Below are 14,697 nucleotides of genomic sequence, written 5' to 3'. Positions count from 1 at the left end.
TTGGCAGATTTACCTTCCACCAAGAAAGGGCCATTGACATACGAATATCCATTGTTTTATCGAACGGCCATACGATATGAATACTTTTGTATAATATTTTTTTCATAACTAAATAAGAAAAAATATTATTTTTGATATTTTATTATTCTATCATTCATTGTAAAGCTCCTTCAGTGATTAAGACAGTGATATTTAATATGTCTGTTTTCATTGATTTTTACAGAGATATGGGTATACTGAGACTGGGGTCAATTGAAAAGATGAACCCAGCGTGGAAAAATGAACATGATATTGAATGTTACAGATCCCAAAACATGAAATGTATTCAAGCCAACGTCAGAGCTATGGACTATGTACATACAACACACCTAAAACACAGATTTTTAATATTATAATAACAGTTTAATATTTGTCTTTTCCTTTGTATTTGATAGGTATGTCGTGTTTCAAATGTACCTTTTTATGATTGCATATTACTTTGTACAATGTATGCCTGAATTATATAGAACTGATAAAACTATATAGGTTTTTTTGTAAATGTGTGTATGAGTGAGTGTGCTCTTTTAACACACACAGTACTATTATTGTTTTGTCACATTTTGAAAAAGAACTGACACAGATTAATGCTATTTGTTGGGCAGAAATATTAGTCAATACATATCATTTTACATGTATCAAAGAAAAAATAATGTACCTCTTATTGTGTGCAATTCTATGACTGCCCATACTCTTGATTTACTTTCTATTCATGTGTTTACATTTATTACATATATTCAAGGGACAACTGCCGTCAAACAGATGTAGGTGCCTGTTCATAACCAATAACACGAGAATTAATTATATAGAAATGAAGCCTACATATTGCGGGTGTAATATACACATAACTTAAAATAAGGCCATTGTATACAAGTTTCAAAACAACAAAAAACTATTTTTCGAAACCTTTTTTGAACATGGTATTATATGTAACAATTCAGTCAACAACAATTTTGTCGCCAATTCACAAACTGTATAGATATTAGAACTGAAATTTTTACCACCGTCCCTACACCGGTACCTAAGTCATCAGAAAATAAAACAACACAACAGAACAAATCAGTTACATTACAAATCGTGATTGTAGGTAAAACATCAAGAAGCTGTTGCATCTGTATCACAACGAAGGGCCGATTTGTTAAAATGACAGAAAAGGCAATGTAACATGTGTTAGTAACACATGGTAATCTATGACCAACTGATGTAAGATGTTCTTCGGTTGGAATATATACATGTATTATCTTATCTTTATAGACGATAAAAACTTAATAGACCAGGACAAATACAGATATACATATATTCAAAATGAGAAAATCACGATTTGAATTTTTTTCGATATTATTTGGCTCCTCGACAAGTTACGTGGTATGGCACCTTGCATAAAGGATGTTTATAATAAAATAAAATCAATATTTAAAAATCAATAGTTTTGGCCTTGTTTTTGTAGGAATACCTGTTCAAGGTATGAAAATAGATGATGTGACGTATTTTCATGTACTCTAATTAGCATCTATCGGGCTATTTAAAACATGATTTACCTATCTTATCGAATGAAACAAATTGCCGGCAAATTGGCTCTACCTCTTCATAAAAATGACCACATTATTGATATTCATGTCAACACCGAAGTGTTGACTACTGAGTTGGTGATACCCTCGGGGACGACACGTCCACCAGCAGTGGCATCGACCCAGTGGTGTAAATAGTTATCAGGTACCATGATTATAATTTATTATGCCAGACGCGCGTTCCGTCTACATAAGACTTATCAGTGACGCTAATATCAAAATATGTATAAAGCCAAACCATACCTCCATACTGGGGCAGCAACCAAAAGATGAATACAGTCCTCGTAGTCAGAGTTATGAATCTCCAAGATCTGATTCTAAGGCTCTGTCCATTTCGTATGTTCCGATTGAAGCTAATGAAACGTTAGAAAAGAAATTGGGTAAACAAGAAGAAGTCATTGCAAGAAAGGGAGCAGAAATAAATGAGCTTAGATTCAGGTAACTAATAAAGTGATATTCTCAATTATATTCATAGTAAAAAATAACAATTATATTTACAATCGATTATATGCTGATGAAATAACGAGCGGTATTTGGTATCCAATCTAGACAAAATATTGGAAAAGACATTAGGAATGCTTAATGTATTCTACTTTTATTAGCACATTTTTAACAATGAAATATTACATAGCTGTACAAATAAAGCATATTGATATTGCTAAGAAACTATATAAACAACATCTTTTTGTATATTTATCATGTAAAACGATTGGCAGCAAATCAGCTAGGGATTCTTTTCCTGAATATCTAAGTCCTACAAAAATAGCGGATAACTTCAAGAATCTGTATGAAGTAAAATGGTACGCTGCTATGGGATTGATTGGTACTAAACAAGGACAGCGGAGGCATCAAACATCAGAGAAGGAGGACTATTCAATATATAAACTACTTCGAATAATCAGAGTAAGTGAAAGTATAACTCTTGAAATAAATCTGAAAGAAAAACACTTTTATAAAAAAAAAATCAGAAATAACGAAAAAAAGTCCTTAATCAAATGGCAAAATCAAAAACTCAAACACATCAAACGAATGGAAAACAAGTGCCATATTCCTGACTTGGTGAAGCCATTTTCGTAAGTAGAAAATTGTGGATTACACCTGGTTTTATAGCTAGCTAAACCTCTCTCTGATGAGTTAAATTAATGTTATTGTCGTATACATTGTACACGTGTATAATTACTTGTAAGATTTGAAAATGTGTACACACATACAACTATCGATCATCACTCATCAATGATACCCGGCTTTTTTTGTAACGACAGATGCGCGTTTCTTCTACAAAAGACTTATCAAAGTGGTTGAAATTAAAAATGTTAAAAAGGCAAATTAAGTATGAAGTGTAACAGCAATGAGTGTCAAAACTAACTAAAGGGTTTTGCCTAAAATAGCTGACGTTATCTTTTCCTTGGGTAGAAAATCTTTATTATTTCGAACGATTCAAAGATTTATAAATACTGGTCTTGATTTTCTGACAGTATGCTACACCATGTAAGTATATCCTTATTCGAGTCATTGCTTTTGGCAGGGACATATTTGTCTTTTTACATACATTTTCGTTCTTAAAACTTTCACAAACGAAGGTTCCAGTTGTCTCATGCAAAGTTGACCTCAGACTACCGGTATTGTAACTAGTATACCTAGGTCCCTTATGCTTTTGTATACGAAACGCGCGTCTGGTGAAAATACAAAATTATAATCCTGGTATCTATGATGAGCTAATTGGTCATGGAGCTCCCAAATCTTTTACGTATTTTTACATCCCTGGTTTCAATTTTATTTAGGGTTGAGCATTCCTGTTGATGCTGAAACGAGAACGATGCGTCTAGCGCACAAAATAAATGAAGTGTTATTTTCTACCAGTTTTAGTTGAAGTGTCTACGGTTGTAAAGAACAAATGACTGATTTGATAGGTTCTGTTTCTAAAACAGAACACGCTGTGTAATCTTTAAGGAGGAAATCAAATAACATCGAAGTAGTATTAAAATGTCATATAAAACGAGCCTACAAAAATGAAAGAGAGTCCTCAGTCTATGGAAGAAGCGATTCGATAAAAACTTTTCTTATATCAACGAGCGATATTGTCTTATATCAACGAGTTGCATTGTGGGAAATTTCAGACGAATGTTAGCATTTGTACGAAGAAAGGCAGATTTCTCGGTATAAAGTAATGACTCTTTTCTTAAAACAGGGTGACATTTAACACGCCATACGTCTGCTGTATAATTTCCATGAATTATTTTATGTAATAACAAGCAAGGTGGATTTAAAAGAGAAAATTGAATTGTTGAATAAATGCAACATAAATGCACGATTTATCATTTGTAGATGTTCACATTCAATAAACATCACGTAGCAAATTCAGTGGAATGCAAGTGAGATGAATTCAATTCTTTGCTAAGCCAAAATCACCTATAAGTCAAAGATACTGCTATATTTTATCATATCAATGCGATGTTTGTCTTATATCATAGCGATGTTTTTTTAATATAAAAAAATTATGAATGCGATACTTTTCTAATATAACTGCTATAGTTTTCTAATATAAAATGAATACGATGACACGTCACACAATGCATGTCAAGAAAAACCGCCAACATAATTCACAAACTTAGTTCATGACCGGCTAAATGTTTGAGGATCAATATCACTAAAATTACGTATCTGTAATAAAATTAACGCTTACATGAACTTATCATTTCGAAAATGTTGCTTGACCCTATTGATGTTGAAAGTGTGAACAACCTGTTCAGTCTATTGTTTTCAACCACATGGTTTAACCGACTTATTCTATTTGAACATGTTGACGTGATGATGCAATGGCGGAATTTAAATGCGGTTGTAAATAGTCTACCGACCTATTAGATTCTACTATAGGTCCAGTGGTGGATCCAGGAGGGGGCTCCAGGGGTTTGAAACTCCCTTTTTTTGGTCGATCAATGCATTTGAATGGGGACATATGGTTGGATCCCATCTTTATCCTGGGTTAGGAACTCCCTTTGGAAAACGGCTGGATCCACCCTTGAGGTCACACTGTTATAGCCTATCCACACGGGTAATATCGAAATAGACAAAAAAAATCATTACTTAAAAGAAAAAAAAGAAAAAAATTCATTCAAATAATCCAATCCAACACAGCTCCAAATAACAATCAATATTCAAATGGTAAAATAAATATTCCAAACAAATTGATGATGTCCCGAACTTTAAAGATACCAACTAAGTAGCCTCAGACTATAAATTGAACAACTTCAGATACAACGAAATTAAAAAATCTTGTCAAACAGAAAATGTGTTTATTATTAACATAGAAAAAAAATATTGACAAGGAAAACAGTTCTTTTTGGAAAGATTTTTCCCGTTGGTAAATCTATATCTCTATGATAAAATTGAGAATGGAAATGGGGAATGTGCCAAAGAGACAACAACCCGACCATAGAAAAAATGAACATAACCAGCTCGCCGCATGGACGCTCTTTAACATCGCGATGACCGTGAGGGCATTCCGATGTATTGTTGCCACAGAGATTTGACTTTCGTGTTTGACTAGTACACGGCCGACACTCGGCTAACCGAGAGATTGGTCTGTTAATCTATATTGAGTATGCGGCTATATCGTCGGTTGGTCTGTTAATCGGGTTGGCTAAAGTCTGTTAATCAGGTGTTATCGAGAAAATCATTGAAAGTTCAGCATGTTTCATTGTATAACTTTCTAAATATATTTTCATCATAAAAAGTATGCATGTCTAGCAAAACAATTCAATGTACTGAATTCAGTGGTGTAATTATTATTTTTCTAGCTTCGATGTACGATCTATAAAATGAAAAGGCGGGTTACTCATCAATAAATTTATACACATTTTACACACATAAAATGTACACAAAATGACACATTGGTTAAATTTACTTGCATTCAATATTTTGAACATCGAAAAAAGAAAGGCATTATGTTTGTTAACCATATCATTGTGTGAAAAATCTACACGAAAATCTGTATTTTGGTGACATAAATCAATCTTTATTTAAAACCTGGTCTGTTAATGGGTCGGATGTATAAAACCCGATCTGTTAATTGGTCTGTTAAGAGTTATGAATGGCAATACCATTATAATTTTATTGCTATATAGGGTGTTATCGGATGAAATGAGTAGGCTCAAGACGAGCAGCTAAAATATACGAAAACAACACATGAGCAATGACACATAACATATACGGAAACAACACATGAAATTGAAAATTGATAAAAATGGTTTCAAAAAGTGTAATATTAAAGTAATATTAATTTCATCCAAGAATGATCGCATATATCATGTTGATTCTGTTTAATTGTCATGAATGACACAAATTTGTCATCTATATTTGTAACCAGTATATAAATAAGAGATAAACGTCGTAATGTAAATAAAAATCAGTAAGTAAAATATATTGGGATGACAAAATATGAAAAATAAAGAAAGAATAATGAGTAAGATAAATAAAATGTAGAAAAAAATGACATAACAATTTAAAGAATACAGAAATAAACAATACCCCCAATCCGAACCCTCATGGTATACTCGATAATCTGGATGGAAACGCAGAATATAGAATAATATATAAGGACAGTAGAGAATGATACATTGCTGAAAACGAGAAAAAAATAATACTTGTTTAAGAATACACACATGAAACACCGATGGCTGTTGAAACAGTAACGGATTGCGATGTGCTTATATTGATGACAAATTCTAGAAGTTTACATGCGGACAACTATGGTGGCAGATTAATGCCATTTTGCGTTTTAGCGCTTTAGCGTTTGCGCCTTACATATTTTATATGGCGAAAACGCGAAACCGATTTCTCGTTTTCGACTTCGTGATTTCGCCTTATCGCGATTTCGTGTTTTCGCCCTATAGAATATGAAAGGCGAAATCGCGAAAACGCGAAATGGACTTCACCAGCCACCATAGACAACTGTAGTTCTCCTCTGCACTTATGTAGAAAGGAACTAAACGGAATAAAATGATTTGAAACTTAAAATAACCAAATGTAGCTGCATTCGCTCCTTACCGTTTACTTCTTTAGAGTGATTTGTAAACAACATATGATTAAGTAATAGAAGAAAAGAACCAATTGGATGATGCTGACGAATTAGGGTTTAACGTCCAGTGATAAATATCATGTCCATATGTGAACGAGAACACGTTGTATGTACCCTGTGTTGTATTAGAAAGACATTTTCAGTCGGAATTGAGAATGTGCTACTTCAAACAGATACAAAAATGAAGGCTGATTGAAAACGTCAATAAAAAAATTCATGCATATTCCAGAGGCCAATCCATATCACGCTATATTGAAGTGACACACCCTTCAATAAAATGCAAAGAAAGTCAAAATAAAAATGCTCTTTCTAGGATACTGTTGCACCGTATTGTCATTTTTGTTTACTCAGGAACATCTCATTCTTAAATTTTTCAAGGGTAAAATATAAAGGTAGCAAAATTATTGTCGTGGCTAAATAACTCTTAACTGACACAATTTCAATTGTCCAACCCATTAACAGACTTTTTTCCCATAATTTTCACTAAAAATGGTATTATTCACGTTATTTTACAATTATGAAATATTTACTAATGTCGATTTATTTTTATAACAGTACTATTTTTTGTCCTTTAAATGATATCTAAATTTGTTTGTTTCGCCTTTTATTAAAAAAATTGCTATGCATATAAGCATAAATACTACATACTTGCGCGACGCCTTTTAGTTTTACTGAAAACTGCGCAAACTAAGAAATGATTTTACAAGTGCAAAATGTTCTATGATAGATATCATTTTGTCGGACACTTTTCCTTTTTTGATTTGGTGCTTATAACATGCCAAAAATCTGTATATTTAATAGAGTTTAACATTAAGTTAAGCGTTTTACTCTTAACAGACGTATAACCAACCCGATTAACAGACCAATCGCCCATATAGCCGCATACTCGATATAGATTAACCGACCAATCTGTCGGTTAGCCGAGTGTCGGCCGTGTAGTAACCGATCGTATAAATACGTGAATATTTCTTGCTAAATAACAATCTGTATCTTTTCTATATTTATCAATTTAGATCGTTCAGTGCTGTTTATTTGGTAATTTTATTGACGTAATCGTTCTTGTACCATCATAACTGTCATTACCGATGAAGCTTTAGAAATGTGCACATTACAAAAGATTCAGCACCCAAATGACCTTTTTGGAGGACTGGAAAGCAGTTATTTATAAGGGGAAATTTTAAAGATTTATAGATATAAGAGCTAGGATGGTGCATGAGTTCGAATGAGACAACTTTTCATCAAAGTAATAATGTGTTTCAATAAAACCATTATAGATCAAAGAAGAGCCTTGAACATGGAGCCTTTGCTCACAGCGAACACCACGCTATATAGGAACAAAATAAATACTAGTGTTAAACCATTTAAACAGAAAACCAACGGTCTAATTTGTATAAAAAAGGAGATTCAAAAGTACAGGTCAGATTTTGTCGAATCAATCTGAACGAGGACAGCATGATTCATCTTTGTCACAACTTTTTAGAATTTTGGATCCTCAATTCTCTTCAACTGTGTACTTGTTTGGCTTTATAAATATTTTTGATAAGAGCGTCACTGATGAGTCTTATGTAGACGAAACGCGCGTCTGGCGTACTTAATTATAATCCTGGTATCCTGGTACCTTTGATAACTAATTATATAAGTAAACAATAATTTTGATACTTAGCTATTTGATTACGACATTGTATATTAAATCCCATCGTTACTGGCATTTTCAAATTTTGAAAATGGTAGATTGAACCTGGTTTTATAGCGCTAAACCTCTCACGTGTATGACAGTCTCATCAAATTCTATCATTTATACAACGATGCTTGAGCATAACAGACATAATAGGTAAAACTGTCAAAATATTGGCACAGCAGTCAAATATTAATACTAATAAGTACTAATATTGATATAAGAAAAACACCGCTATGATATTATAAAAGTATCGCATTGATATTAGAAATAATTGCATTTTTATATTTATGTATATAAGAAAAACTCAGCACTTCAAATTTTACACGGACATAAACGTTTGCTTCTAACTAACTTCTGAATGTATATTTAGACTCAATTGTTGTTTATATTTGAACAATAAGTTTAAAGCTAGTATTTTCTTCCTTTTTCGTTGCCGAAAACAACATTTTCCGCATGGAATGTCTGTATATTTACAATTGATGTTAGACAATATCTCTATATGATATAAGAAAAGTTTTTATCGATTCGCTTCTTCCATAGTCTGGTCCTCGTTACCACAAGATTACAAAAAAAAACCCAACTAAAATGAATGCAATATCAAGATGTGCAAACCAAATTAGGCAAAAACACATGCATCTGTCCAAGTTATGCAAATTTAAGTTCTGGTAGATCAGATTAAAATGAGGAATGCATGAAATGACAAAAACAGGATATTAAGTCAACTTTGCCTGATGTATTTTTTAATAAATTAAAAATTCATAAGCTGACAATATTAGAATATAAACGTTTGTAATAAATCATATCAGTACCAAAATACTGATATCTAAGCTGGTTATACACTTGTACGCATATGCTCCACTGGTAGCAGTGCTGTATAAAAATTTAAAAAGTGTAAATAATGGAAAACAACACGTTTAATAATTTATTGCGTCCGGAGCGCTTTTCTGGATTTACCTTCATCAGGAACGCGCAAAGCCAAACATTTGAAGTCCAAAGATGGATAAGTACCGAAAATTGTTGAAGAGCTATATTTAAAAAAATCCAAAAATAAATAGCCAAATTCATCTAAAGCCAACTTTGCCTGAGGGAGTTGAAACCTTAGTTTTATAATAATTTAAAAATTTATAAACGGACAATTTTAGTAAAGTTTGTTAAATCATGTCAGCACCGAAGCACTGACTACTGAGCTGATGATACCCTCCGGGACTGATAGTCCACCAGCAGAGGTATCGACCCAGTGGAGTAAAAAATGGAAAACATTACGTTTAATAATTTATTGCGTCCGAAGCGCTTTTCTGGGTTTACCTTCATCAGGAACGCTCAAAGCCAAACATTTCAAATCCAAAGATGGATAAGTACCGAAAATTATAAGCTTGCTGTCTTTGATGTATTCTTACAACCACTATAGGTCGATGCCTCTGCTGGTACACTTTCGTCCCCAGATGTCAGCCCAGTCATCAGCACTTTTGTGTTGACATTAAATATCATATAGACAGTTAATTTACTATTAAATTATTCGAAAAAAAGACGTTCTTCTATCAGATATAGATTATCATAGCCGTATTTTGAATTTTCCATATTTTTTTGTGCTAATGCGGCGTCAAGCAACCAACAATCAATCAATTAATCAATGAATTTTCCATATGTTAAGCTCTAGTCTTGTATTTTGTTTGGCCGTAGTACCAACTAATTTAATTCTAGTGCCACTGACGTGTAAAACGTAGACAAAACGCGCGTTTACTGTACACAAATTATAAACCTGTCTTCTTTAATGAGGTCTCAGTTTAGTACACCTATTATTCCCAAGATTTTATAACAGAATATTATTTCAACAGTATGGCTATGCATGGTGTAAAAAGCTGGCTACAGAGCAGTTAGATAAACTTTCTGATGCTATGTCACAACCTGTAGCAGATCCTGGTGTGAAACCAGCCTCTCGATTGGTAAGATGGTTATGTACTTACATGAGATAGTTGTTTTAACAACTACATGATTGTTTTCCATCTCTCTCTTTTATGGCAGCGGTTTAACTTTTTGAAAGAAAAAGAAATATCTGTAAAAAGTAAAATCACAAAAATACTTTTCCGAGGATAATTCAAAACGGAAAGTGATAATCAAATGGCAGAATCTAAAGCTCAAACACATCAAACAACTGTCATATTCCTGACTTGGCACAGGTATTTTCTCATGTTGAAAATGGTGAATGTATTAGTACTTAGTAAAGGTATAAATGATTGTTCTGTTTTTTCAGCGTAATTATAATATATCCATTTTGTTTCTATACCTTACATAAGCCATTATTCATTGAACTTATTTAGAAAGTGTAACATTGTTTTGATATTGCAGAGTAACACAGTAGCAGAAACCCCAAGAACAGGGAGACTGTCATCCACTCTAGTTTCACAACAAGCCAGAGATTTTAGGGAGCAGATGGCTGTCTCATCAGTTGATGCTGTGGTAGATGTATGTTGAATAACTAAATTTTAATCTCAATAAACACTTATTGTTTGTAAAACTGTTGACTTGTTTACAAAACTTTTAAAGTTCATTATTTTGCTATGTGACTGTTCTGTTACATGGATAAAGCTCGAAAATTAAACATAATTTGGACATAAAAGTCGTGAACCTGATGTTCAGTGGTTGTCGTTTGTTGGGGTGGTTCATAAGTGTTTTTTCGTTTTTCATTGGTTTGCCTGTTTTAGTGGTTTTACTTTGGTCATTTCGGGGCCCTTTATGGCTTGCTGTTCGATGTGAGCCAAGGCCGTACTTTGACCTATAATGGTTTACTTTTACCAATTGTAACGTGGATGGCACTCCTACCAAATCTTCTTGTATCTATAGAAGACTGTTCCTCTTAGAAATTATTGAAACGCGGCCGTGACGTATAGTGAACTCTTTCGATCTAACTTTGAGTTATAAAGCTGCTCGAAGGAAAGTGTACCTATTTTCTATTGTGGTTGTTATTTTCGTCTTTTTTTTAATCCTTCAATCAATAAGCTGTACATGTATCTCTCACATGTGGATTGTATTTTATCATTAATTATGCAAACTTTATTTACAAAGACAACGTTAAAGTAGATTTCTTTTATTACAGCGGTTTAAAGTAGAAGTGATAAAGGACGAGCTTGGTATGGATACCCAGCAATTGTCACATACGGTCATAAAGTTTATTCACAAAGCCACCGAGTTATTATGGTACATGTGTATACTTGATCCACCAATGTACATTGCCTGACCGGAATATAACGAACCATTTGATACAACTAAATACATATTTTATAAACAGAAAGATAAAGGACGGAAAGTAAAGGTTCCTGTCTGGCAAGCTCTTTACCTACAAGAAAAGGGACAGCTTGTAACAAAAGGTTTTGCAAAAGGATATTAGATTTCACTTTACCTATGTCTAATGAACTTATTTTGCTTTATATTTAAATTATTACGAGTAATATGATAATGTTGTTGATACAATTTTTGTTGCTTCTTTTATGCAAATAAATTTATTTCTGTTTTCTATACTATCATAACTGCAGGCTTTGCAATTACACTATGGCCTACACAAAGACATGTTCAACATTAATGTTTAGTCAACAGATTTCAGAATCATCAGAATAAAGTATGATAGTGTCACATACCAGTATATAACACAATAAAGACACGTAATGGACTTAAATCAATGGCAGCTACCTAATCTATGGAAAATATGGTGTTACAAACGTCAAACATATCAAATCTATTGCAGTTTGTTATTTACTCACAAATATATGGTTGGTTTTTAAATTTCGTAATTTTCCGGGAAAAAGAGTAAAAAATAACGTGATATTGCGTCGTTGCCACCAACGATATTTTATGTACCGTCTGAATCCTGCGATGAAGAAAGGCGCCACTGTTTTTAGAAGTTGATATTTTAGGAAGGGGGTTATAGAAAATATGTTCGCTTCTACGAGTGGCAAAGTATATAAAATATAAAACGAGATATGAAATTACAAGATACCACTTTGACTTAAATCAACATCAGTTAAAAAAGATTGATTAACGCTCAAGTAAATATTATGTGAAAAGTCAAACTTTTTAATTCTTTTATAAAAGAAACCTGCTTTGCTGTTTGTTAAGGGACTTCCATTTTTTACTAGTTGGTTTAATAAATGGATTAAAGTACTATGCACAGATTAGGAAATGCATATTTTTACGTGGAAATAACTTTAATCGTGTATTATGTTACATCACTTCTACACTTAAAAAATAACACAAATCCGCTATAGATTAGAGAATTACAAAACTGGCCATAGATAAGGATTTTCAAAAATCTGCCATAGATTTGGGATGTCATGATGTCATTTTACCATAGACAACAAGGACACACTGCATAGACAGCTATATATTTGTGTGTATATGTATATATATTATAGTGTTATTAACAGGCTGATTCTGTATCACCTCGGGATTCTTTTCCTGAACATCTAAGTCCTACAAAAATAGCGGATCAATTTAAGAATCTGTATGAAGTAAAATTGAGAAAGGAAATTAGTGCGGTGACAGAAGTGTAAAAAGTCGTCTAGATCGCGAGTTTAATCTCCCCAAATAACACACGGCTAAAAATGGTCTTAACTTAAAGACAAATATGTCTTCTTCAGTTTTTGCCCTGTCGTCAGAATTTCGTACGGTCACTTTTTTCTAAAAAGTCGTTTTAATGACTGGTAGTATATTGGAGAGTTTCAACCCCGCTTTTTCAAAATGAAAAAATGTGTATGTTTGCTTACATTTAATTGAAATAGTTTTTCCTGAAGCTATTTTTGTATGTCAAAATATTCCATTCAGTATTTTATTTTCTTCTAATCTATAAAATTTGCGAAGTTTAGACTATTTGAAATTGAGGTAATTTTAATTTCAAATTCAGACTCAAACTTTAGTTTCCTCTTCATAGTAGTAATAAAAATTATTCCATAATATTTTAAGCATATAATATTTATTAAAACTAATTAGTGATAAAAATTTCGGAACCAAAATATGAAAAAAACCTTAAGAAATCAATGGAAAAAGAATTGAGTAAATATCTTCAATTTCAACACGGAACCCAATCACTTGCCTTCCGTCACATTTTGTGTATTAGTCAATAATTTGCTCTCAAATGATATATGAAATTACTACCTTTTTCGCTATTATATACACATATTTTCAATTACAGTGCACTGATATATGCCACATACTTTGTTTGTATATGTTTATATTCTATGTTTTTTCGTTATAAAACATCAAATATAATTTGTCAGAAAAGTCTTATTGTAAAATCAAAATAATTGACGGATAGTTTCAGTAAATACTCCGTGATATGTCAAGTCCTTTGCAACTTGCTCCATTAAGTTCAAAGAAAAGACAAAAGTCATTGCATATTATGCAGTGCATAATATGCCAAATAAAAACACCTCGATTGAAATTTTGAGTCAATTTACCAGTTTAGGGAAGTCGATTTTTGTATCTGCATTGCATAAAAGATTGGATGAGGTGAACATCAAGCTGTTTCATGCAACATGTGCAATAGCTGTTAATTTGAAAAACTCCGTGCAGGCAGTTATTCATCGTTCATGCTACAAAACTTACACAAGTAAACATATTTGTTCCCCCTTTTAGAGCGAGGAAGCTTCTTGTCTAATATTTAATGACGACATACAACTATCTGACTGTTGTCCCTCAGTTTCGGATATTTGTACACGTTCTAGAATGCAGTCGTTCAACTGGAGCGCTTGTATATTGTGTTGCAACAAAACATTTTAGAAAGTAGAAAATTACTCAAGTTTGAATCAGATGAGCGTATTAAAAATGTTTTATCCGTGTCAGATAAAGTTAAAGTTGAAATAGTTTCCCGTCCATCTTTTAAACTTCAATCACTCTGTCATTTAGGTTGCATTACAAATTATTTGCTTAAAACGTAAAAAAAAAAATCCAAACCCGTTGAAGCAGATATCTCAAAACACGATACTGCTTTTAGTAATTTTATTTTGGCTATTGACAACGATTCCTCATTGGTCATTCCTCATGACACCGTTACTCGATAAATATAGATCATTTCTTCCGGCTGATTCTAATCTAAAATATTCTACATGTAAAATGCAGTCTAAACTAATTTATTTCTATAGAAATTCAGTTGTCAAACATCTTCAACAAGTTCAAGGCAAATGTAACATAATATTTAATAGCAAAATAACTATTTAAGATGCCATATAAGCTTCTAGTCAATTAAAAACTGACCTTAAAATCTCAATGTCAACTGTAATAGACACAAATAACGGACAGATATTTCATTCCGCTGCAAGTTTACTTAGAAAAGACATCGAAACTCTAAA

The 14,697-nt window shown here is 32.6% G+C and overlaps 1 protein-coding gene across 1 annotated transcript in view; it reads left to right on the top strand.

Moving 5' to 3' along the window:
• Window positions 1-1,460, top strand: part of LOC143043206 (uncharacterized) — a 62,160-nt gene extending 60,700 nt beyond the window's left edge. The window contains exon 10 of the mRNA XM_076215618.1: window positions 224-1,460. The gene's annotated coding sequence lies outside the window, so the exon portion shown is untranslated. The remainder of the gene's footprint in view (window positions 1-223) is intronic.
• The last annotated feature ends 13,237 nt before the right edge of the window (window positions 1,461-14,697 follow it).

The sequence above is a fragment of the Mytilus galloprovincialis genome, chromosome 8 (assembly GCF_965363235.1).
Source record: "Mytilus galloprovincialis chromosome 8, xbMytGall1.hap1.1, whole genome shotgun sequence".
Lineage (NCBI taxonomy): Eukaryota > Metazoa > Mollusca > Bivalvia > Mytilida > Mytilidae > Mytilus > Mytilus galloprovincialis.
This window is presented reverse-complemented; position numbering and strand designations above follow the sequence as displayed.